Here is a 22,621-nt window from a genome sequence, read left to right as displayed (position 1 = left end):
TAAGTTTTCAACTGTCTGTTTGCCTTCAAGAGCACAACTCTCCAAACAAAGAATGGGTCAAATGCTTCTCTTTTTTTTATTAAAAAAAGGAAAACTAGAAGCTACTGAAGGAATTATAACAGAAATTTGAAAGTGATAAAACAATCACCTACACCACTTATTTCTCCCCTAAATCTGAAATTAAATGGACACATTCATGGCTTATACAAAGTCACCATATTTACACTGAGCAGTTAACTCAGCAATACAGCCTGCTTTGTTTAAAAGCAGGTCTAAGAAATCTCAACCACCCGATTTATCTACAGCCTTGATGAAAGCTAATCTGTCTCTTGCAGTGAGACTTAGTCAACTGTAAGCAATATTTTCTTTAAGTATCCAACCAGATGTGATCAGACATGAGTGCAGACCTCCTTCTCTGACTCCAGTCTAGCAGTTTCCCTAAGTGCAACACTTCCTTGGTGGCAATTTTGAATAAACGTGTTTAGCGTCCAAAGTTCATTTGCTCAGTCAAGTACCTGTGTATTGCTATGCAATTTTATTTGAGTATTACTCATTATTTCAAAGGCATCAAATGCTCTTTAAAAAAAAAATGCAGCAACAAAACTTCATTAATATCAAGAACCAAGAAATAGCAAATGTCTGACCATCTCCTTCAGATAAAAGCCTCTACATGGAATGGAAATTAATTTCAAACAAGATTTTCACTTAGAGGCTTACATTAAAAACAAAATATATTTACATAGGCACTAATCTAGCAAATACATAAAGCTGAACCATGAAGAAATTTTCTTCTGAGGAGAAATTGATAGGTTTTTGGTAAGAAACTTCAGGAGAATCAGTACAGGATATTTCATCTCTACCAGGACAAAGACTCCCAAAATCTAAATTAGTTTCCCATCTTAATGAGCAAGGGATGACTTCATTAGAGATAAATCCTGTTACCTTAAGCAGAGGTAATCTCACCATCTGCTCATGTACATGTTAACATTCTTCTCTACTTAAGATGAGTTGCACAACAATTTTCTTCTCAAAAAACCCCAAGGCTTTTAACATTCTATTTATAATTTGTTCTAGTGGTAAAGAATCACAGAACATATTATTTGGTAACTCATTCTTAAGAAATACTTTATAGTTATCACAAATCAGTGCACATAAATTCCCTAGAGTCCAAACACTAAATATAAAAGCAATGATAAGTCAGACCATTTCCTGCATTCTTTATAAAGTAATACCCTGACATACAGTAGCCAGACCTTCCTCAAAACAAGTGTAACTTTCACAATAACTCTGTGGTTATTTTGCCATTAATTAAAATAAATAAATAAATATTTGAGGCATTTGCCTAACAATGATAGCTATACTTAAGAATTAACAAATCTTGCCTGCATACCAGGGACAGTAGCAGTTTTATGGGATACCAGGGAAAACTTAGCAAAATAAGACAGCAGTAATATACTACGGAAAGTACTAATCATCTGGAAAGGAATTCATAGCAAGACATTTGCCACAGCAGGAAAACTCCTTAGCAAGAAAAAACAGAACTTTGATGTTCAAAAGCCCTCTCTGCCAGATGCATTCAGATTGCTACAAACCAAGAAACAACTGAACAGATATTTCTAGAAGTCATGTCGCTAAGTCTGTTATTTTTTTTAAATACTGTTAAGTTTAAATTGGAATTTTTTTTAATAATGTGTACATACGTAGTCCTGAAAAGTTAGTGTTTCAGGTATATAGCCCTATCATGCTATCTTTCCACTAAAAACTTAGTAGCTTCTGTAATCCCATCATTTTAGCAAAAATAGAAAGTATCCCCTTACAGATGAGATTAACACAGTTAACCAAAAGATTAAAACCATTTCATTTCAGGTCATACCTACAGAATCTTCAAAGATAATTGCACTAGCTTAAATCAGGTATAATTCTGAATTGGGTACAAACTCTGAACCAGCAGTCATTTCTGTTTTGCTCAAATCATTCAGCTGGCAAATATCTAAGCAGCTGTACAGAGACCAGCAACTGCATCTCTTAACTTTGATTTTGAAATCTCATTTACAACTAAAAACTACAATCTCATCACAAAACCTCTGCTCTTGAGAGCTAGGTAAGAATAGGGTGTTTCCAGTATTAGAACAGGAAGCCTTCAGGAATGCTTCAAGGTCTTTCAACATTGGCAACAAATCCCTTGAAAAATCCAGCCTTGGCTGTTCCAGTGCTTATAAAAACACTTATGATAGAACTCTTCTACTTAATTTTCATCCAGGACACTGTGCAGAAGACTGTTACTAGATATGGCATACTTTGGAACTGTAGAATCTTGACTTTTTTGATCAATGTTCCAAGAGAGACAAAGGGTGGAAGCATCTGTCATGATGTTCCAGCCAAAGCTTAGCGTAGGCAGCTACAGCCTACAAATCATGTGTTTTCCATTGTCACAAAGTTCTCTTCCCCCTCTTGAACCAGTGGTTTGCACCATTAGCCACTGCAAGCCACTCCACCCATAAATGTGGATACATGCAGATTTGATACAGTATGTTTGCAAGCTTCTTCAGTATATTTGTGCTATTACACTCCTCCCCTCAGATTTTGAACTCAATCACCATTTTGTTTAAGTCTGTTGAAGAGATAGGGGTCTTAAAGATAATTAAATTTCATCTAAGTTTCATAAAAACAAGCAACCCAACATTGCCAGAACACTGGGTGTCACAGCTAGAAGAAAACAGTAGCATGAGCTCATATTGTTGGACACCACAGATTTACTACCAGGATAATCTTTATAAACGCCTGAATCACGCCAAGAAGTCCTTAAAGCCAATCAGCTGAAGACACAAATCAACAGGAAACTCGACATCGGTTTCATCAGCCATAGAACTACTCACCAACTCTTGCATCTCTGTATTTCTCCCTATTTTGTTGTCAGCTCTCTAACAGCATACCTACAATTCTGTTGCTGCCCAGTATTTTCTGGATGCAGATACCAGAAAAAAGCAATAATGAAACTGATGGCATCCTGGGCTGTTTCATTCTGATGCACTTGGCCAAGATTTTTTTTTCCATGCCTTACAGCCAAGCCTATTACCAGCATTGTTTGACAAAGGCTAAGAATTTTAGTTTTGTTACAATGTTTCTCCTTACAGAATAACGCTTTCATATCCACTCCTTCTGTTTTAGAATTTTGCTTTTAAAAACTTTTTACTGGTTCTTTAGCTTTTTAGCCACCTCTAAATTGCGCTTTTCTCCATGTCACACTTATGATTCACACTCTTTTCCACCAATCCCTCTCTTCAAAGGGTACTTGAAAACGCTCATGCGATACAAAATATTCCACGCAGAATCAACATTAGCTACTGTTTTAGGGTTTGGGGTTTTTTTTTTCCTTTAAGTAATACCATTGCCCCAAATATTTTGATTCCCCAGCTGAATGATTTGTGCAGTAATCCATGATTTGCAAAATAGTTTTACTCTGGAGTATCACTTTCATGGAACACTTAAGACTGGAAGGGGCCTCAGGGGGCCGCTAGTTCCATTACCCGCTCAAAGCAGGGTCAGCTATCAGGAGGTAATAAGGGTGCTCAGGTCTTTATCAAGGCAGCAAGATTGCAGACAGTTTTAGTTATTCATACAGTGCAGGCCTGATCACAGCAGAGCATGACAAATTACCTAGAGCATCTGTCTATACTAGTACTTCTACTAATCCCAATACCAGTAGTACTAAGCAGGAGGTAGACAACATTTTAAACTACATGTCCAATTCAAGCAAAAATATAAAAAGCGTCTAGACCATGGGGAGGACAGAAAAGAAACATTTGTGCTATCTGTTTTTATTACCCAAATAGAGATGCCCAAACACCTTCCCTATATGTTTTACAACATTCTACAGCATAAACATAGGACCATGGTAAAACCCCAGATTTTCTTAAGGTATATTCCTGAAGTAAGCTCTGCAAATACCCTCCTAATGTCACAAAGCATTCCAAACACAGCAAAAGGCAGGAAGTTCATGATGCAAATGTACAGTGGCTATTAACACAGGGAGATGAAAACAACCCTCCCCCACAAAGACCCTATTCTATTCCCTGGGCAGCAGTGCACAGTGTACACCTTCAACAAAACATAATCAAAAACATTAGCAGGGTAGGTAGAGAAAACCATGTCACCACAGCTCTGTCCCAGATTTAACTCTATAACACTTTATGAGTATCAACCTACCAGTCTAACCAAATGCAATTCTGCTGCATTAGCCAAATTATTTCTACCACTTGCTTCAGCAGACGAGTTTCCCCTCAAGCAGGAAACTTGCACAGTTTCAGTTATAACCAGCAGATACTTCTTAGTCACAAACCTAGAGTTTATGAAAGTATTAAGCAGTATTGTTGATTAATTGACAGAACAAATGCACTGTTCACATGTACCTTTTTGCTTTATATATTAGAAAATATAAGTGCTTATTAGATGCATTGATTAAAAAAACCAAAAGTAATCATTGAAAACACTACACTAGTAGTAAACTGAACAGGATGGCTACACTCCGCCAGACCAAAGATTCATCTCACCCTTAACTTGTCTGTAAGGGTGGCTTCAGAAACACAAATGGAAAAAAACTAAACCAAGGCAAGCATGTAATGACACTTCCGCAAAATACTCTTCTAGTCTCCACTAATTTGCCACTCAAGTACTTCCTGAATCCTGAGGTAACTTCTCTAATATTAAAGACCCCTGATGGATTTTTTTTCCTCCAGGAATTTGTCCGGCTGCATGCTGAACTCAGGTAAACTTTCAGCACTCACCTTATAACTCAGCACTGTCACTACCCTCTGCTTTTCTGCTGTGACTACAGTCTAAGCAGAAAACTGTATCAGTTATTGATAACCTGTTCTTGATGTGTCTGCTATAACTACTAGTATCAACTACAACATTGAAACCTACAAGCTACAAACTCTATACGGACCAAATTATTTCATCTAGGTCATCATGCAGTAACCTACCTCTAGATTCAAACTAGTGACATACACAAATACCATGAGGTCCTCATACCCTACATACTGCAAGTTTCCAATTATCATTGGGTTTTTGCAAGTTTATAACTTCATGTTTATAACTTTAATGCCACACACCTGAAAATTACAAGTTACATGAAATATGCAGGCATACCTTCTCCCTCTACTTCAATTTCTTCAATGAAAGCACTCTGAAGCGACCACCACTTGGAACAAACTAAACTTACTCTAAATAAATAATTTCAGGTTGCATTTCTACTAAGGTACAGATTGAAGTAATATTTCTCATAACTTTTTTTAATGTGAGCTTTGAGGAAAACATTTTATTCTAAATCTTGTATAGATTTAGCGAGCTTTATTGTTACTGGCATGCTTTGAAACATTTCCTCCTTCACTTACTTGTCCAGTCTGGAAACAACTTCTGCATTCTTCTGCAAAAAATGACATCACAGCAACCTTCTCATGTACAAAGGGGCTGGATGAATGCTGTATTAGATGACTGATGTTATTGACCACTGCTGATAAAAACTGAACTCTGGTTCTGGTAAGTAAGTACACATCCACATTTCCTACTTTAAAAATAGAGGAATATGTTTACAGTTACACTTCCACAAAGCAAACAATTTATATTTGTGCTATACTCTCTCATTTTTAAGTTTGCTGTACTATTCTAAAAATAAATAAATACCACAGAAACTTCTGCACTAAAAGGCTATACTTCTAAAATAAAAAAAAAGGAAGATCATTATCCGAATGTCTTTAAGGCTGACCTTCAAATACCATATTTTATGAATTCTAGTCATGTTAGCATTATGCTTATACTGTCCTACCTATCAATTTATTGCAATTTTTAAAGCCTCCATAAGATAGCCTTAAGACTGTTCAAGAGTTTGAAGACAAACAACATGCAGTTCTACTCTAATCAAATTCAAATCTAGTATTCATTTTTCTAGACAGCCCCATACCGGCCTGGTTTTGATCCCATATCAAAGCCTAACACAACAAAAAATACCCCAAAACATCACCTCAGCTTTTTTTATTTTTTAAGCAATGTTTTAATTCAAGTTTCTTCAGCTAGATAGCAGGTACAATAGCAGCACTGGCTAAGAAGTAACAGCAGTGTCAAGTTAACTTAGTTTGAGAAGTAAGAAACAGAGGAACACAAATTCAGAGAAGATTTTTTCACTTGACATTTTGAAATGCATCATTTTCTATTTAAGGCATTCAATTTTCCTTGTTGCTACACAGAGCGCTACTCAAAAGAGATAAAAATAACTAAATCATCAATTTATATACACTGATTATGTGTACTGATGAACCTTCATGTTTGAGTTCTTAATGATGACAATAATACTCCAAAAGGAAAGAGGAACCTGGAGTATCCAAGTTAGGATTACTATTACATTGTAATTAAGTAGGACAAATCTATTTTATTAAATCAATCAAAGTTTTAAATCTTTCTTGAGATCTCTTATGTATTTTTTTATAAACAAGCATCTTTATGTTAAAGACTGTTCAAATACAGCACAACATTTAAGATGGGACTCTAAATAGTTTATTACTTGTTTGGTTTGTGGGGTTTTTTTCCCCCAACGGAAGGCCATTTAATTTCAAGTATTCGTGACTTCTCCCTGTGCTTTCTCCCACTGCCTTTATCTTCTACGCAACTTTCTTTCAGTGTCCATTTATTCCTACTAGTTTTGCTTCAACTTGCTTTCAGTTTAAAAATAAATAAATAAATAAACTTGGTGGGCATTACAGTCACTTTTTTGCCCTCCCACAAATGTGGTAAATGAGCCCCATTTAAGCAACTTCTCTTCCTCTTAGACACATAAAGAAGGTTTTTTCCAGGCCCGCTCTCAGTGTTGGGGGAATGATGGACACAACTGCCTTCAGAGCTAACAAAACCCAACTAACAAAATACTTTCATCAATCAGATTTCACCCCCCCTGCCCCACTTCTGCTTCCCCTTTAGATTCTTCATAAACCATCCATCACTACTACTCCTGAACACAGTTTACATTCTAAGTAGGTATTGCACAACATCTTTTACAAACATCACACATTTTTCTTGAGTTTTCAGTTCCCTTCAGAAAGCGATTTACATTAAAGATGCAAGGTTGTTATTTAAAACCTCTGCATCTCTCCCCTACCCCATCAGCTTAACTGCACTATGCTCTAGGACTACATTTGCAGCAAGTAATACAATGAGAAGGAAGAATATCAGAGCCTTTCTTTTCTTCCAAGCTCTTTTTTTTTTTTTTTTTTGAGTGCACCTTACTACCCTACTCTCTTTCCCCAACAACGGCATAGCTGTTAGCAGGAGGCTACTTGTGCTAACAAAGATGCAGGTATACCTTTTTTTATTGCATTGATACAGAATAATAAATTCGATCAAGTTGTGAACAGTAAGCCGGTTACACGCTTCCCTGTACTGCTACTATCCACAGAACTCCCGGAGGAAGCAGCAGAGCTGTTTAAGGATCAGTTTTGTAAACAGCCAACTTCTCTGGAACCCGAGGTTGGCTAACCCACTCAGAAAGCCATCGGGAAGATGAATAGAAGGGAAATGTAAGCCTGGTGGGTCTCTGCAGCGGCACCCAAGGTCCCCCCCGCCTCCACACACACACACAGGGTGAGCACTCCGGCTCCCGAGAGCCTTCCCAAGCGGCTCCCGCTCAGCGCCCGGTGACAGCTACCTGCCACCCCTCACGCTTCACCCTCAGCTACAGAAACCACCCCGGGACGCGGAGCGCTGGGGAGCGCGGGCAGCTCCTCAAGACGCCTCCGAACCGCCGCTGCGTGTCAGAGCGGCACCGCTCCAGCGCTTCGGACAACGCAGTTAGCCGACCAAGCGCTTTGAGCAGGCAGCGCCTTCGCCGCCGCCTCCCGGGGGCCCGCACCGACACGGAGAGGCGGGGACGAGCCGTGCGGGGGCAGCGCTGACCCCGGCCCCGCCGCCCACCCGCCACCGCGGCCCGAGCCCCGGGCCCCACCGCTCGCAGGTGCCGCCACGGCAGCGTACGGGGAAGACCGGCCGCCCCCCCGGGCCCGGAGCCGCGCCGAGGCCGAGGCGGGGAGCGCCCGGAGGCCGAGGGTCGCGTCGCGGCGACCGCTGAGGAGGAGCGGACGAAGCGGGGCGGGGGGGCGGGGGGGGTTGGCGGCAAGCGGACACCGGCGGGGAGGGGCAGGACCGGGGGGAGGGAGCAGAGACCCAGCCTCGTCCCGACATCCAGCGGCGGGGCTCCCCGCGCCTACCTCGCAGCGCCGCCGCCTCACGGCAACGGCCATTTCCCTCCTTCCCTCCTGCCTGCCGCTGCCGCCGGGAACGCGCGCGCCAGGCTAGAAGCAGCCCCCTGCCGCCGCTTAACCGCCGCCGCCGTGCGCTCACTTCCGGCCCCGGCCCGCAGCGCTGGCGCGGGGGAGGGGGGCGGGCCGCGGCCCTGAGGAGATGGGCGGGGGCGGGGCGGAGCGCGGCGCCGGCCGCTTCCACCGGACCGTGCCCCGGGCGCCCGGCCGGCACCTCACCTGTGTCTGTCGTGTGTGTGTCCCCCCGCCTCCTCCCCGCGGCCAGCGCCGCCTCCGCTCGGGCCCGGCCCGGCCGGCAGCGGGTCTCCGCGCCCGCAGGGGAAACGGGCCGGTAAGGGCCGCGCGGCCGGCCGGCCGGCCGGCGGCGAACCGTCGCCGCTGTGGCGGCCGGGCCCCTTCGGCCACGACAGCGGGGGGGGGGGGGGGGGGGGGGGGAGGGGGGGAGCTGGGTGGCTCTGAGGTGACCCTCCGTCATTTCCTCCCCTTATCGCCCCATCTTCCCAAGAATGCGCGGCATGCCTGGAAACTTGCACAACGCACCAAAAATGTCCGTCTGGGAGGCTGGAATGAACTTCCTCCGCCGCCGGCCGCGGAGGGAGGGTACTGCCCGTGCCCGCCGGGAGCAGAAACCAGGCCCGAGGAAGAGGGTGAGGGGCGACGGCAGCGACACGAGGGTGACCGCAGCACACGGGCTTCAGCTGAAGGAAGAAAGACTTCCGTCACTTGGCAGCGGCTTGGAACAACGCGTTCCACTGAACAGCATTTTGCCGAGTTTAACTTCAGAAACTACTTTGCCAGCCCCGGCAGTTCCCTGCTGTCAACTCCAACCTTCCTGACATACCAACGCGTTTCAAAAAGACGACGTTTTGGTTTGACCTTCACCATAGCTTCAAAAGAATATGATGCTTTGAGTAAGCTCAAAAGTACCGCATCTGGGATTTTATACAAAGTTGAGTCAGTAAGATCCAATTAAATGTTGTAATGGGCATTTGAAAATAACAACGCGATTTTTAATGTAGATGAAAAAGAATTCCAGAGAGAGTAACTTTGTGTTCTGTCCATTCAGGGGCTACTACTTAAAATAATCAAATAGTTCAGTTTATGCCGACTGGTATTTTATTCAGCACTTTTAGCACACCAAAGTTCAAAAAAATACAAAACTATTAACGAAGCACAGAAGACACATGAAAAAGTGTCAGTTTAGAAGCTATAATATAAATGAATGAATAAAAGGCAAGTCATAAATACATGGCTGGAAGTGACATTTTCGGTGTGATTATCTATAAACCCCCACCATTTTAGCATCTGAGCATTTTCTATCAGATGAATCTTGGCCTAGCACCATTAAGGTCAATGAAAGCCCTTGCAGGCAACTTCCACAAGAGCAAAATGGAGACTTGGAAGGCTGACACAAAGTGTGTCCCTGTAGAAGTATCATAGGCGTGACTAATTACACAGATTAAAAAAATTAGCAGAGTTCTTGCTACCCTTGTGATCTAAGCCATTAAGAATTTTTCAGGTTGTCAGTTAAGAGGAGAAATTGATCCTTTCTAACACCATTCCAGTATTGACAATCAATAAGCCAATTCTGCTCCAAATTTGAACACAGAACAGAGTATCAGTGGAAGACCTCTACTTTGCTCTCAAGGTCCAGGTTTCTTTCCAGACTGTCTGTCCAAATATACCTTCTTTTTGGATTGCATTTTAGATTTTTTTTTTTTTTTGTCCTGGCAGTCGCAGTCATGTCTCCTGGCCACCTCTTCCACTGGGCTCCTGTAGAGATCCTGGCCAGGAGACCACTGTACATGGAGGAGTTAGTGACCCACATAACAATGAGACAGAGGCCCGTGCTGCCCATACAGCCTGGCCTTCAGACCCGTGTAGTGCTGTGGGTATCCCCTGGCCGCAGGAACAAACTTCCCAGCTCCCCGTAACAGGAGTGTGCAGGCAGCTCCCGCTTGATACCGGCGATTGCACCACCTGCACATCCTTGCCTTTATTTAAAAGTGCAACAAGAGGTTCCCATGTGAACACCCTTCCTGTGTGGCAGCAGAAATCACGGACAGAATTGTTTTCTTCTAAAAAAGTCCTAAAATGACTGACATGGGAAACCGTTTTCTACAGATGGGGTCTGCAGGGCATGCTCCGCCTGTTTGATGCTGTACAACTGAGGGTTCTCAGCATCTTCATAATGCTGCCTCTAATAAACAGCAGTTTAAATGATACTCTACAGAGGCGGAGTGCCTTACTGGGATCCGAACAGACCAGCACCTCCCAGTGCAAACCAGTTCCCATGGCGTTTGTGCTGCCTTCCCCCACACACACGGGTCACATTAAACTACTCTGTATTACACCTCCGACTCAACGGCCCAGGGTTTAGTCCTGGGACAACCATTTGTCTGTTTCATCCCTCACTAACCAAAGGAACACTGATGTGCTTAGCCTAAATAAAAGGTGGCTACCACATCCAACAGTTTCAACAAGATCACAAGTATCTGACTGACCAAGCTCCATCATGTTACATAATACTTGACAGTATGACAACATCGAACATGAATCATAAAAGTTGAGATAGGAAAGGTGAATTGGTTCATTCTATAGATTAGTACAAAATTTTAGATTAGTATCAAGCCGGCCTACCAGTACCACAGTAACTGTAAGAAGCTTCTGTGCCTTTCCTTAGAAATTATTTCCTTGTCAGAAAATCTTCCTGCTATTCTGCATTCAAATAACTTAAGCCCATCCTTTTTAGCTGTATCTCATTTTTGCAAAATATTCTAAAGGTACTTCATGTTAAATAGGTACTGATTTCCTTTTATCACACTGAATACAGACTGAATATGCTATTCCCTCCTTTGCTTTCACCCCTTACACTGAAAAGCAACATCAGTACTTTTGCCTCTGCTTTCATTGTTCCTCAGCTACATTCACATTACATATATACCAATTACTGGGTACACTCTAGAAGCAGTACTAGCCAGTTTTAGAAATAGCATTTGTATATCAGATGCCACGTAGCATTCTCCATAGCTGGGCAGACAAAATAGTTCTGCTTCAAGAGAGATAACCACTTGGCATTGGAAGCTCAGCTTCTAGGTAAAATGACACTACCCCCTAGATAGCTGAGTCAATGAAGAGAACAATGACATAGCCTGCAGACTTGCTTATGAATGGATAATTACAAGTTACACATTCCCACATGAAAACATTACATCAGTTTTAAAGTATTTCGTATACAGGAAGTTACTAATATGTCCATGTAAATACAATGCACAAGGTGTGTGTCTCAGCAGTCTCACTACCTTGCTACTACATACGTTGTCTGTGATACACTGACCAAATACTACAGTTGCCCTGAGAGTTTTCAGGATACACTTGGTAAAGCAATGTCTTGTTAAAAAAAAAAAAAAAAGTACGTTGCAGATAGACAAGCAGTAAAAAACCATACAATTTTATTTAAGTAACATTTTTATTAAAATTTAAATTGCACACTACAGAAAGAAAAAACATGAGAGAATTTGGTCAAATACTTGGAGAAGTTAAGTGCTGTGCTCAATACTCAAACTTCACAAAAGAATTCCAACACAATATATGCAAAAATCAGATCAACTTGTGTAACTAACTATCCTGACACTGGTATTAACTGGAAATATGAGAAACTGCAGTTGGCTGATGCCTTTTAAAACAATACTTAGGATACAAGGAAGCTTGGCGTATACCCAGATCAAAAGGACAGCTACATGTAACAAAGCATAACAAATGTGTTTTGGCGAAGATAAGATGTGGGAAGTAAAAAACCAAAAAACACAACAACAAACCACTTTAAAAACAAAATTGCCTGAATTTTCTTCTCACCCTAAAATGCATTTATGTAAGCCCTCCAAATTTGACAGATTAATGCCTTAATTTAACTACGGGAATTGCTACTTGCCTCTAACTAAATGGAAGGAATAAACTTGATGTCTATTGTTAGAGTGTCCTTTTTGTGAATGAGAAATTGTTAGTAGAAGCACAGGGATTATTAAAGGACAAATGTGTTTCCTCTGACAACAGGAAGATGGAACATATCGTAAAGGACAAAAACCTCTTTGCAGATACTGTGACGTGTACCAGAACATGGTAACTGACTTCGTGCGGCATGTCTGTTCCACGGAAATTCCCAAACATTTGTTCATTGGGGTGGGGACAGCAACATGAAGTTCACCCCCGTCCTGCTGATATACTCTTGCTGGCACAGACCACGTGCGGGTGTCTCACTGCCTCGTGGTCTGGGGGAATGGCACTGCGGGGCTCCCAGCTCGGCAGGGTGGGCAACGCTGCATTTTGGCCAGGTGCGAGCACCCACCCCGGACCAGCCAGCCTCAACATCGTAGTCCCAGCAACAACTCAAAGAAACCTCATGCAGTTGTCATTACCAGTGAGCTATGCTCAGTGCTGTAGTTCTTCTTGTGCATGTGGCCTTCAAAAGCCTTATGGCCTGTGACTTGTATTTGTGGAGCAGTTTAGAAACTCATATTTGAAAGAAAAAGGTTTAATTTGAATTGTAAAGTACACTAACTCAGACTATACAAGAAAGGAAAATTATGCATCTACATTTACAACTCCAATATTACACTGCTCTTCAGGATAGCTACAAGATTCAGTGATGTTTGAATTAAAGGCTAAATAGTTTAAATTTATCTTGTTATACTTTCTTAAAGATGTACATATAAAGAAATCATGTAAAATATACTGAGAAAGTATTAGCTTAAACAGAGTAAATACTACAAAAATCTACCAATCCTCAGCTAATCAAGATGTTCTAATGTCCTCGAGGTGACTCATGTATTTAAAGGCAACAAGTTTTAAGCCCTAATTCTGGAACATCTGCTAATTTGTATCAAAATTTCAGCTACGATTTTTTAGTCTCTATAAATTTTTTTTTTTCTCTGAAAACCAGCAGAGGGAGACAGGTTCTTTTTTACTCCTAAAGAAAGCAAAAGATTTTACTACTTCCTCAAAAATATACCTTCTGAAAATTAAGTATAATTTCCCAGATTAGTCTCACAATGCCTTTTCTTGGTAATTTTGAACTTAATTATTAATACTCACTTTTCCTGTTCCGAGTGTTTATTCAAGCTTAAATGGCTATTGCTTACATCTGCAGATGTTTATTCAACAGTATGTTGCTATTAATATTTCATTGTGGATTTCTTTCAGGGAGAAAGGGGATATAGTAATGAAAGAAAGAGAAAAATAGGCCCTGGTTATGTTTTTATTGTTTCACTGTTATGCAACAGCTTGCATGTGTTTTTCACGTGTGTAAGGTCTGCATATGGCTCTCAAAAAATCTATAAAGTAATTTCAGCTGACTATATACACGAGTTACATATTTCAGGCTCAAACATAAGAAAATTGTGCTCTGCAATCTAAAAATACTGCCAATAGTTTCAAGTGCAAGTAAAACGTTCTCCTGAGTTAATTTCTTAGGACCCAGGTCCTGTTTCAGTAAATGGGAATTTAGGCACACTACTACTACAGATCTTGGCACAGAAACTTAGGTATGTTCCACACAGTTTAGGCAACGTTCTCTACAAAATGGCATGACAGGGCATATATTTGAAATTCTTCAGTGATTTTTCATATTTACCCCTATTATTTTTTTTTTCCAAATAAATTATGCCCAGAAGAGCTACTAGAACAGGGAACTGAAGAACAGAAACAATTTAACACATTTTACTACTTGTTTTACTGTAAATACTTTGTAATAACTTTTAATCTATTTTTTCATATAACCTCCTTTTACAGATGTTTTATATAACCAGAGAAGAAATTGTAAGATATGTTTTTTGGATAGGATGCGCTCTAAGTGATATGCACAATTTCCATCATTTGAAGGCTTTAAATGAAATGAAGCTTCTGAACATTCTTAAAATGGAGTAGAAGAGTTAGAAAACACATGCAGAAACTGTGTCACTGCTGCAAAATACTCAGGAGGTACTGTGGGATAGTTGTTAGTCTACAGTATGCTTTGGTAAGGGCTATTAATGTAAGAATGATGCCAGAAAAACCTGAGGGAGAAACTGTGGGCAACAGGATGCATACCTGGAAATAGCAATCATTCCTTGGGTAAAGGTAATTGAGGTAATTGAGAAGACTTCTGGTATTTAAAATCCCAATCACAGCAAGTCATGCTTAATCAGACACCCAAAGGTAGCAGATGATAAAACTTCATACTGACTATTCACTGGAATTATATCCAGTACTGAAGAATTAAAATAAAACAACCAAACCAAACCAGCACTACTGGTAGGAATTCTAGAGCAAGAGACTTCCACAGTGATCTCTTTGGCAGGCTGCTAAGAAAGAGGCTACAGGGTCTTCTCCCAGCTGCCCAAATTCCTGCAGCTCCAAGAAAGATTCAAGCCCTCACTAACAAAATCTGGCACTTCCTTTCTGGTAGGAGCTAATTGCATGAAGCTTCATGTAGTAACCCTATGTTAATCAGCAACACAACCTCCCAGTTCTTTAAGCACTGCAAGTCAATGGAAATAGTCTACTATTAAAAAAAAATCTGAACAATTCCTTATGTCATGCATTTATTTGCAGTCACACAGTGTATATTGCTGAAAAAAATATCCTATCAAGTACCTTCAGTGAGATAGTTCTCATATCCCTGCCCAAGCCTAACTCTGTCATGGCTTTAGCCCTTAATACTTGTATTTTGGTATACAATTTTTTGTAATTTTCATAGGGGAAGTTAAGCGCACAATGTGTTTCCTGGAGGACATTTGTAAAACTGGTTTTCAGGTTAAGGGTCAATGATTCAAATTCATCAGATTTTATCTAATGGATGTTCTGGAAGCAGCAGAATTAATTTAAAATGCCTGAAATCCTTGCCAAGATGCTTTAATTGGTAAATAAGCATCTTCTGCTTAGGAATGACAGTTATGTAAGAGTAGATACTGGCACACTATTCAAAGGGATTTATTGCTTGCCTTTGCCGTTTACATTCACAAGCAGAAAGACATCCATGCTTGAGGGACAAAACTGGATATTGTTTTAATGAAAATGATGTACGAGTTTGGTGGAAAACTTTTCAAATAGGATTGCAGTGGTCAGCCCCCAGCAGAAGGAAGCCAACAGCATTAATAAGTGTCACAAGTCACTTAACTTGACGCAGCGCTTGTGTGCGTGGGATAAAAAAAAGTAGTGTACGCTCACGTATGCACTGCTCACTGAGAAACTTCAAGGAGGACAGCTAATCAGCATACCGCACAGTTCTGGCCTCATTGCGAACCCTATCTTTGTAGATACTCCTCATCCATCAGAATAACTCTACCACATACATCAGGAACCCTGTCAGGATCGAGCTTATGCATCCAAGCGTGGGTGTGCAGAACACACTGGGAACGTCACTTCTCATCTTCCAAGGTGTCAAGAGAAATCACCTGTCAGCAAAGCTTCTCGGGATCCACAGTCATCCTTCTGCAATGAAGCAGTGACATCAGGCCATGGAGAAATACAGCGCTCATCCTAATTAAGAGCAGAGCTCAGGCAGTATTAAAGCATTTGCAAACACAGTATCAATGTTAAGAAAATTACTTGTTTTCCAAATATAAATGTAATACTAAGTTTTAAATAGTAATGGTCTTTTGCTTGAGAAATATACTACTGCATAGTCTTTTGGAAGAGCAGAAATTCATCATCCAAATCAGGAATCACATCACAGTAGCATTAAGCATGATCTTGTATTGAAAAGCATGACTTCGTATTTAAATCCATGGAAGTTTTGCTCTGGTTTCACTGAAAGCATAGCCTAAAAAGAACAAAATTATCTTTGCTTCATCCCACAAAAACCGATGGATGAATCCACCTGCAATGTTTTGGCATCCCCCAGAGGTACCTGGCTGAATCTTTGACCTGTGAGACACTATGTATTAAAATACCAAGCTAATGAAAAGCTAGGTCCTCCAGCTATTTGTTCATACTCTGTTAGTAAGGCCATCCTGTCCTTCTTAGTCTCACATTATTAAAAAGCAAGTCCAACTCTAACCTGGTCATTAGATTATGAAGTAAAATCCCCATCTCCTACCTAATATTAAAAACCTTTGAAAAATCTGTAAGGTTTAAGTTGAAAAGCTAGAATTTTTCTAAAACCAGGTATTCTTTATGAGATTTAAAACCTGAATAAAGATTAAAATGCTAGTCTTATAAAATGGCCCTACAATGCAGTAAAGTATTATAAATGTAGTTCCTGGTTACTACCTTTTCCTAAAGCAGCAGAGAACATGCAGTACTGATCATCTCTGATCTCTTTCTTTGGTAGAGAGAGACTTTAATAGCTTGTTCTAAAGACAGAAGTGGACTTTTTTCAACCCTGCAAATACAAGAAACATTTCCAGTCTTTTAGATAATTCCCTGAATACCTTCAAGTATGCATACAGCTTTCACTAAAGGCATAAGCCACGGATTTGAAACAGATTTTTTTCTTTTTTTTCTAAAATTATTGCTATCACAAATCCTACAGTTTGGAATAGCCAGGCTAAAAATCCTGTTCTCAATTATACCACTTCTATGTGCTTAGTTTTTCTCACATCACAGTTTCATGAGCTTTGTAGTTACCACACAGTTTTCTAAGGAAAAGGACAGATAGCCTGACAGCTGTAGAGGGCTTACACTGAAAGCATTTAAAGAATCCTTCTTTAATCTGATTTTAGAGGAAATTAAGCTTTACTCATTTTCTATTTGCACCAAAATTAACAGGGTTGATCTCACAGATAACTAAAACATTCCCCAGAAGTTTACAATCTGTTATGTGCAGTCTCAAAAGCTATTATTATGTTGCATTCAGACAAAGAACGAACGAATGAACGAACCAGAGCAAAAAGCTGAAACTATGTTTCCATGACTGTGTATCATAACGTCATTTGTTAAGATTCCATGTGACCCTTCAATAAAGGGGATTTACAGCAAACCCTAGAGTATATTCAGTCTCTGAAAACCAGGCCACATGGTGGGACGTGGTTAAGACCAGAACTCAGGTATTCAGCTTCCCACAGGCTCTTCCTTAACTATTAGATTGTTTCCAGAAAGTCCCTTATAACCCTAAATTACTTCAAAAATACTCCAAAATTTTTAATCTCCTTTCAGATATTGCAATTCAGAAAATTCACTAACCTTTTGGAGTGTAATCACCAATAACATTTTTCCACTGCTGTATTTTTTTTCCATTTTTTCCCCTTCTTAAGTAAGCATGTAGGTTAAGGAAGCTCACACAAGCATGCTAGGTTATTTCACCACTTAGCATTTTAGCGACCTAACCCAAGTCACTTAGGGTCAAAACAGACTTCTACAACACTAAAGACCCTGCAACTCATTAGAAACCATGAGTTCATCAGTCAAACACAAATGTATTACGGTCTCAACGAAGTGCATACATGGAGATTAGAAAGTACTGATAGAGCATGACTACCACCTTTGCAAATAAAGGACTTCAAAGATATATACACTGCTTGCCTCATGGCAAAAGGCAGACAGATGTGATGACAGAGGTAGAGCTTGTATTGAAAGCTTTCTTTTTTTTATTTTAAACCCATGCTTAAACTCCCATGTCCCTCTTTGATCATTAAGCACTGGCAGTGAATATTTTGGGCTGTTGTTGTAAATGAGGATTTAAAAAAAATCTGATGCTGCTATTTTTACTGGCTTTGAAAACCCTTAAACAATTAAATAACTTGATCGCAGTCTAGTATTAATCCTTAGTGGTACAAAAGTCAGAGTATTTTGATGCAAAACATCAATTCTTGCCCAAAATTTGAGTCCTATGAGGGACTCTACATCTGCAGTCATTAATGTGAAGGGAGTTTTACCTTGACCAGATGATAAAGCCTTAAGATTGCATTTGAGTATCTAAAAAGAGTTTTGTGCAGTCACTTCAGTTGGTAAAGTTCCTTGAAACCTCAGAAAATAGTATTAATTTAAAAGTGGCATGGGAAGCAATATTTGTTTCCATCTCTGCGAGTATAGCAATTCCTCTTAACAAAAAGGCTGTGATTTGTTGGGTAGGTTGGGGAAGAATGACTCTTCAGGAGGATTTGCAGGGGCTCCACATGTCCCTTTGCACAAGAAGTTTTGGGGAGACGCTCAGACATTCCAGACAAGGACAGATGAAAAGGATTTGCTGCAAGACAGGCTTTCCAGTCCCCTTGTAATTAGGTAACTGAACCTGCACCATTTCTTCGATGAAATTATACATCTGCAGCCTGAGGCTCACAGAAAGAGTTTGGTAATGCTTTTACAACAGATAGTTTGTTGAGGCAGACCAGTCTGTCTTGGCTTCAGTTCACCAGCCTGCAAAATGGACGTTGGATAACTGTGGTTTTGTGAAACAAGGAACAATTGCAGAGTGCTTTCAGATAGACTGATGAAAGCTTTTACTTTGTACGTCACATTTTTATTGGTGGAGGGTATATAAGGATGTGGGAGTGACACCAGAAGATGTGACAACATAAGCAAAGAAAATAAGGTTCAGAAGAAGAATTATCATTGTGCTGATCTATTTTATAGGTCAGTCTTTCTCTCAGACATTTCCACCTCCACTACCTTTCACAACTGTAAACACTCAGCAACTGCGGCAAGTACCATAAAGAAAGGCACTATTGGCTACCTTTAATCCAGTGTCACCACCAGAAAAGCAGGCAGCATGTAGCTAACCAATTGTAGGAAGCTCTTAGGTGTTGGTTCACAAGGCAGTTTTTCCACTTCTAAGTTGTATCAACAGATTTGGAATCAAAGCTTCTGTTTTTTATTTCCAGTGTGGCAGTTGCTCCACAACATGGAATAACTTCTTTGCTTCACAATCTATGAAACACCTAGCTTAACATTTACCTGTTTCACAGAATAAGTATGAACACTAACAACCATAAAATCTTTCATATCAAAATTGCCTGCAAGAAGAAACAGTGTCTAAGTAATTATAGTGTGATGGCCATTTAGTTGCACAACTGATTTCATGTTCGTCTTCCAAAATTATTTTAGAGGTATTACTTTTATATTCATACCACTATTTAATTCCTGCTTCTGCAAAAAATATTCTTAAAAGTGAGTGGTAGTTGCAGGAATATGTAGCAATCTTTATTTTCTTTCTCCACAAGGTTTTTTGTACACTTTGCTTCAAACTGTCCTTCCCCCACTTACCCCTGTGACATGAGTCATTCAGGTCAACCACGTAACTTTTCATCCAAATTAGATACATTCAGTAAAATTACCAGTTAGATACCAAAGCAAATGTCTATATAGAGTCCATCTTTTGAAAAAGCTCAAGCTATGCAACAAAATGTTATACTGATCTATGAGTTTTCCTACTCCAGGATATGTAATTTCTTTTGAAAGAGCTTGCATTATGATTTATTTCCATTCCTCTGCAGGAGGTAGAAGCCCGTATTTCCATTTTCTAGACTCTCAGCTCAGCAGAGGCAAGAAAATTACAAACAATGCTCTTTGAACTATTCTCTCCCAGCCTTATTTTTATGAATACTTTTGGAGGTGAGGAAAACTATTTGCAATGCAGTATTAAACATGTATGAATTGACAAAGAATAAAGATCAATGGTTGATAAAAGTACAAAGGGTGACAGAAGCAGAGTGAAACAACTTTTAAGCTACTTTTATGTTTATAACTAGAGTTTATATAGATCAATACAACACATGCAAATTCCCCCCAGCATATCTTTTGGAGAAACCTCTTTTTAGAAGTTCATCAAAGAAAGGAAAAGTTGAGATGATTTCCCTTTCTGTAATAAAGTCGCCCCTCGCCACATATTATTTACACATCTTGCTCATAATACTACTACTGAAGAGAAAGTGTTTCATCTCTGAAGTAGACAAAATGTTTCCTGATGGCCAGGGTCCAACACAACACAGGATGGAGCAGAACTTACAACCATATCCTCTCATTCTTGTAATATTCAAATTTCCTCAGCAAGGTTTTCAGGAACAAGATAATGTTGGGGTCCAACAAGGACACCAACAATACTTCTTGCTAAATACTGTTCCTTCTTCCAGTGTGAGGAAATAAATACATGTTCAGTCTATAACTCATTGTTCCGAGGAGCACATAGATTTGTGTGTGTGTGTGTGTTTTATTTTCAACTCCCAAAACTGTAAATATTGCCAGCACTATTCTACAGATGTCCACAAACATGCATATTTCATTTCAGCATAACCAGATGAAACAGTGGACAAAAGGGTGCTTTACGCCATAGAGAGTCTAGAAAGGTTGGGGAAATGGCTTCCAGACCAGAAATGCTCTTGCTACCCTTTCACTGCAAGATTCGGTCTTCAACACATTCCCCATGGAAGAGTAGTGGGGAAAAACAAATAGACTCCAGACAGGCAGGGGACTGGGGAGTAAGAGCCACCTCTCCTCAAACATCTGCAGAGCACAAAAATGAAAGGCCATGAATTCTGGTTTAAATCCTCCACTTGCATATTTCCTGAAAAACACTCAATGCACACATTCACCTGCATGCTTGCTCAGGCTTGTGCATGCTTATGCTCACTTGCATGCTCACCAGTATGAATACACACTGATGCATCTTTACATTCACTAACACGCATCCCACATGCCCGTTTGCTCATACGCACCAACTCCTGCTCTGTCTCACACCCACGCTCATGTGTGCTCACTCACACTCACTTGGTCATACAGCTGCATCCCCTTGCACTCATGTGTGCTTCCCCGCATCCTTTGAGATTTTTCTTGCTAGAACAACTAATCCCATTCTTTGGCTATGCATCTTGTATTTTCAACACCAAGTTCTGCTAATGGCACCAATTATTATTTTGTATGCAATTAAAGATAAATCCCTACCAGGAACTAAGTACCATTATTTAAAAACCTAAAGGAAAATGAAGACCTTCGGTTCATACAATTCATCACAACACAAGGTAACAGCACTTTTCATCCACAGTGCCTGAACTTTTCACGTGTAGGTAAGTGCAGAGCATGCTCTGAACTTTAATCTCTCAAAGATACATCAGATCCTACCTCATCTTTCTCCACAAAGCAGTTAAAAAGCTTATACTTTAACTCTGATTTGCAATCCAGACCAAAAGGTGGGACAACTTTGCAGAGCGGAAGACAGCTAAGAAATTGCAACATGCAATACCAAGGAAAGACAGGTAGCAATATTCAGCACGTACCTTTGAATCTGCCACCTGATCTGATTGCTTTTTTCTTGTGTTATGAGAAATAGCGACCATTTCTACTCACCTCCAGCATGCCACTCATTACATTAAAGGAACAGACCCACATGTCATATTTACGATACAGGTGCACAATGGATTTATGCAGTAATGTAACAATCCTTTGCATTTTATGCTATCATTTTCCTAGCAATTCCATTATTCCTAATACTTGCTATTTTGACCACCACTGAGCATTGCACTGATGTTTTCACAGAACTTTCTTATTACACATCCACAACCTGAGCAACAAGAGAGCTAGTCCAGAGTTTGCCATTTGGGATGAAAAAAAAAAAAAAAAAAAAAAAGGAAAAAAGAAAAACAAAATCAAGACTGTCTTCTTCAAGGCAAATAAGTTTACATTACTAAGACATTTGCTGCTTTATCACCCAGCTACTGAGTACTCTGCAGTTCCAAAGTAAAAGGTCAATTTTCAATTTTATTATTCTTGGTAATTCCCTGTCATCAACAAACTTTCTCACATCATTTTGTACCCCCTTTGGGATCATTTATGACAACACTGAAGCACAGAGGCCTGGTACAAATTTCTGGGAAACATCATTGCTGACTTCCCCCCATTAGTCCAAGGTTATAGAAGAAAAATAACAAATAAACCAAAAAACCTAAACACCACAAGAATAAAAACCCCATGTTGACTCCCACTTTTTTCCCTGCAATAACTGAGTGATAAACACATGCATATAATTGTGACAGGGCAGAAGTAGATGTAATTTTAAAAGACAAGCATTTTTTAAAATTACTATGACAATCTTGTAAATATCTGGTAGATACTTAGCCTTTGCCTAACATTCAGATGCTGCTCATCTGCTTTACAATGACAGTGGCATTATATAAACTGCAGATGACTTGAAAAAATATGTAATAAAATATTGATTTAGACAAGAAATCAAATGAAAACTGCATCAGGAATAAAGTACTACATATTCCTTTAATGAAACATTTACGGTACTTCTTATTCTGCATGAGATTTGTGCAATATACATACACTGTATATCCTTTACCACAAGTCTTTTTTTTTCTACATAAGATTTCCATTAGTAGAAACAAGAAGCCAAGAAAGTGCTGTAAGTG

The 22,621-nt window shown here is 40.0% G+C and overlaps 1 protein-coding gene across 6 annotated transcripts in view; it reads right to left on the bottom strand.

Annotated features, from left to right (window-relative positions):
* PIK3C2A (phosphatidylinositol-4-phosphate 3-kinase catalytic subunit type 2 alpha) overlaps positions 1-22,621 on the bottom strand; it is a 76,348-nt gene that overhangs the window by 47,114 nt on the left and 6,613 nt on the right. For 3 of the 6 annotated variants that reach the window (XM_049821004.1, XM_049821000.1, XM_049821005.1), the window contains exon 1: positions 8,253-8,428. The exons of 1 other annotated variant lie outside the window; for it this stretch is intronic. The gene's annotated coding sequence lies outside the window, so the exon portion shown is untranslated. Of the gene's footprint in view, positions 1-5,393; positions 5,567-8,252; positions 8,429-8,522; positions 8,544-22,621 lie in introns of those variants that run through there. 2 more of the 6 variants (XM_049821001.1, XM_049821003.1) reach the window with 2 other exon arrangements.

Source organism: Accipiter gentilis, chromosome 17 (genome assembly GCF_929443795.1).
Source record: "Accipiter gentilis chromosome 17, bAccGen1.1, whole genome shotgun sequence".
NCBI lineage: Eukaryota > Metazoa > Chordata > Aves > Accipitriformes > Accipitridae > Astur > Astur gentilis.
Note: the sequence above shows the minus strand (reverse complement) of the source record. Positions and strands in the feature narration are given on the sequence as shown.